We start from the raw sequence: 5,044 nt of genomic DNA on the forward strand, positions 1-5,044 counted from the left end.
ATCAGAGCCTAGTCCTCTATTTTCAAAAGCCTAATCACTTAAGGAAGATTTTGACACCGATTAAGATGGAGAACTTGAGAAAGCAATTAGAAGGAGCTCTTGTGGACTATGATGTAGAAAAGTTGAAGAATATAAAACTTGAAGATGATCTGAGGACTGCATAGAAATTCATTCAAGGACTTCAGGAGAATCTTACTATTGCTATAAATAAAAGAAAAGAACTTCATGAGATGATGCAAAGTGATTATGATGATGATCTTGTGAACAAATTGAGGCAAGAAAATAGTACTATGAGAAATGAAATGCAAAACATGACTATGAGATTTGGCAAAGCCATTGAAGATAGGAAAAAGAATGAAGATGACCTGACTAGGAGACTCAATGATGCTGGAAATAAAAATCTAAGACTCGGTCATGAAAATGACATGTTGAAGATAGATTTGATTCACATGCAACATGATAAAACTAAACTTATGAGACAAAAGGGAATTCTGGAAAATGAGTTGGCTACTGCAAATCAACATAAAGAAAAATTCAAGAAAAGTTCAGAAGAACTTGATGATATGTTGAAAAGTCAGAAACCTAATGGAGACACTAATGGACTTGGATTTGAAGTTGGTGAAAGTTCCGGTACTGCAAACAATCATGATCATGATAAACCGGTAAGACAACCTAATGCTTACAAATTTAATGGGAAATGCTTTAACTGTAACAAGTATGGTCATAGAGAAAATCAATGTAGATCTAGAAACAATCAGAAAATTAATGCACCCACTGGTCAATGTTCCAAATGCAACAAAATTGGTCATAATTCAGAAAACTGCAGAATGAATGTGAGATGTTATGTTTGTGGAAGATTTGGGCACTTATCTAATCAATACATAACACAAACTGGCATAGGATATGGAAAGGCTATTCATAAGAACAATGTGACTTGTTATGCTTGTAACAAGATTGGGCATATTGCAAAATTTTGTAGAAGCAAGAATTCACCGACAAATAATTAAGGACTTAGTTTGAAAGGCAAAGAGAAGGTAGATAAGGTAAAGAAATAATTTTCATAACAATGGATTAGAAAGAGAGATCATAATGTTGATGAGACTATTCCTTCACCGATAGAACATAGTATTACTCCATCGGCAGGAGATTCTTCATCCAACTAAAAAGTAATCTTTTGGGGGTATTGCAACAAGTTGAATATCATGCAATTTTACCCTCGATTGATGGTGAGAAGATGGACTTCTTCTCTACCTACAGATGTGTTAAGTTTCACTTAACCGGTGAGCATTTAATGTGGTTGTTGCAAGAAAAGACATTATAAATCATTGATTTTCCCTCTTTTTCAATTCACCAAGCATTCAAACTTTCAAAGAGTGCAAAATCCAAGCGAAGGAATCCAAGGTGAAGAAGTGAAGTGATTCCTGTCAAGCACTCAAACCATTATCAGGAAGCTTAAGGTATTTTTCAAATGGCTTCCTCCTCTACTCTGGAATTTATTGCAAACCCTATTGTTGTGGAAGTAGTGAAATTCCCTAGGCCCATTTGTAAGATCATTCCCGAGATAGCGAAACAAGATGATTCCTTAGGTGATTTTTCTAAAATTCCAAAAGGTGTTGCTTATGCTGAAGACCCTAGAATCAATATTCATTGCAATATTGAGGAATTAGGTTCTGGGGAAATATTGAAGATGTTTAAAACTGTTATTTGTGATGAAAATGGAAATGTAAAACCCGAGCACAAGGTTATTGAAACTTTAGGTTTTGTGGAAATCTTGGACATCCCTAAATTTTCTAAGGAGGTAGTAACAATTGTCCTTAGCAGGGTTCATGGAAAATTTCATTGGCTAGATTGAGTTTGGAAAATCACCAAGGAAGCAATTAGGGCAGTGACAGGTTTACCCTCCACCGGTAGCAGGCCAGATAAGACTAAGAAGGTTCCTAATAACACTTTCATGACATTAATAGGAGAAACGTATGATAGCAGATCCTTGAGAGTAAATGATGTCAAAGATGAAAATGTCAGATTCATAAGCATGATCCTAGGTTATAAGACCACACATACAAACTGACTTAACTTAGTTTCTAGTATTTGTATTAAAAATGCTTACGATATGGTCAATAACGATGCAAAAATAGATGTATGTGAGTGGCTAAAAGATGAACTGATAGATAATCTAAAAAAGATAAAAGGTGATAAGAAAGGGACTTTTCATTTTGGCAATCTTCTGGTATGTCTTATGTTATATTTTGCAAAAGAAGTTCCCGGTATTGGAAAGAAAGATTTTGGATATGATATACCAGTAGGCAAACAATTGCTAGAAATCTTCACCGGTATGGGCACTGATAAGCAAAACAATATAACAAAGTACTTCAAAACCTTCCAAGCAAAAATGAAAACAAGGGAGGGACTACAAAAGAGTGTAGTGGATAAGTACAACAAGGAAATATGTTTTGTAATAAAAAAAGGATGAAATCTGGATGGAGGCAACTCTTCCTAGAACTATATGGGTAACAGAAATGGGGTATGAGGTAGATGTAAATATCATTGAAACTTATGCTAAAGCCTTGTTAGAGGCACCTAGAGAATCGAAAGAAAAGGTTTTTGAAATGAAAAAACAATAAAAAGTGATGTACAGACAATGAAACAGAGAAAGAAAAGAGAAAAATGCATAAGGAGTGCATCAAAGCAAGTTAAGGAAATAAAAGAAAACATAATGAACATAATCGAAATAAAGGAAAGTGACCTAGATGGACTACAATCAGAGGCACATATCTCACTGGTTGGCACATCATCAAAGAGTGAAATTCCTGTAGAATTCAAGAGAGTTGATAGGAAGAGAAAACCCTCACTGGTACCCTCTCCTTCACCCAAGAAAACTAGAAAGAAGCAATTAGGGTAGTGGATAACACAAAGATACCGGCAGTGGATAACACATAGATAACGACAGTAGATAATACAGAGAAACCAACAGACAAACTGATAGATTCACAGGTACACATTGAGATAGTACAAACAATAATCACTAGGAAGCCTAAACCATTGCTAGTTGAAATGCAAAATCAAATTGATCCATTAGAGGTCAATACAAGAAAATTGGTTACTCCCACTAGAATCATTGGGATTGTAAAGGTAGTTGGTCAGACATCCGGTACTTCATTGAGTGAATTCAGACCTACTAATATGACTGAAGTACTTTTGGACTCAATAAAGAAAATAACTGATTGTAATGCATTGGCCTATAAGGCAATTGATGACACTATTCCTATTCTTAAGATGATTGCACCAAAATGCAATGTAGATAATGTAAAGGATTATTTAAGTCAGTTAGACACATTGTCTAAATATATTACTGGAAATATACTAATAGTTGAGCAAATAAATGAGGAAACATTCAAAGAGAAAATGGAAAAGGAAAAAGGTAAATTCTTTGAGGAATCAATAAAGAAGTGCATGGAACACATTAATACACTTTTACCGGCACTGAATACAATTTTGGAGTATAAGGAACTGTACAGGGATACTTGCAAGACAAATCCTATTGACAGTGGACATTGATAAGGAAATAAGCAAAGTTCGAAAGGAGATAAATGATATAGCTGATAATATCATTGGTTCATCTGAACCTATAGTAGTCATTGAACAAGAGATAGAAGGATTTGAAGAAAAATTGGAAAAGCTAGAGAAAGAGAAAGCAAGGATCAAGGTAAAAGCCAGAGAGCTTAAGCATAAACTTAGTCCTAAATTAGACAACCTTATCTCTCTAAGGAAAGAGATCTCTGAGGCATTGATTCAAGGTCAAAGGTCACCGAAGGAGCATATGCATCATTTCACTGGTACAATCCAGAGAACTGAGGCAACCATGAAGGACAGAAATGAATTCATACATAGCTTAAACTTGGTTTTAGCAGACATATTCCAGATTGTAACCAATTGGTTACAAAGTTCAAGGCAAAATTTTGCACTCATTTGACAAATTTTTGACAACCTTTGTCATTGATGTCAAAGGGGGAGTAGTAGACAGAGAAAATAGCTACCAGAGGAGATCATTTGCTTAGGGGGAGCACACATTTTTGGTAAAACTTTTGGACTTCATTTTTGGGACAAATTTTGGATTTTTTCTCATGAGTGTTGCCATCAATGCCAAAGGGGGAGATTGTTGGCATTGCACACTCTAATGAGAATTGGCAGCGACAACAATGTATACCGGTACTCTAGCCGACAAAAACAACTTTTTATTATTATATTTAATTGTAAATATCTTTTGTAAAGCCGACATGGCATATTGTAATAAGACTCATATATGTATGAGATCTTGTAAATCATTTTGATACATATAGACATAGATGATGGATATGGTAGAAGTGATGAGTGAATATTAAGGCAAATTTTGTATAAGGTTATGGTTATAGTATGAGCTTAAACTGGTACTAAACCTGGCATAAATAATGCTAAATTGTAGGAGTACATTATATTGGATTCTCATAATCCATTTTGTAAGTCAGTGAGACTTCCATTTTGTAAATTGAGCAGTGAGCTCTAGGCAGTTGGCCTTCCTGCATGTGCAAGCACCACATTGTAAGTAATATCCATTCATTGGCCAGTGAGTGAATATTGCGGGTCACAAATCCCACCGAGGTTTTTCCCACACTGGGTTTCCTCGTTAAATATCTTGTGTTATGGTGTGTTTCCTATGTTGTCTGTATTGTTCCTATTTACTACATTAATTCTTATTTACTGGTACACTATTTTGGAATGCAAAATACTTAATAAGGTCAAATATTATGTCAACCAGTTAGATACTGATTCACCCCCCCTCTTAGTATCTTTGGGACTACCCATTAATCCTAACAAGTTGATAGTGGCACAGACACAATTGGCAGAGCAAGACTAACAGCTGGTAGACATTAGAGTAGAGAGAGATCATCAGTTAGTTGAGCTTAGAGCAGAGCACGATCGTCAGGTTGTAGTGATGAGGGTAGAGCAAGACACTCTTTAGCAGGAGGTTCTCCATCAGATGAGTCAAGCATCTTATTATGTTGTGGCT

Source organism: Cryptomeria japonica, chromosome 9, assembly GCF_030272615.1.
Source record: "Cryptomeria japonica chromosome 9, Sugi_1.0, whole genome shotgun sequence".
Classification (NCBI taxonomy): Eukaryota; Viridiplantae; Streptophyta; class Pinopsida; order Cupressales; family Cupressaceae; genus Cryptomeria; species Cryptomeria japonica.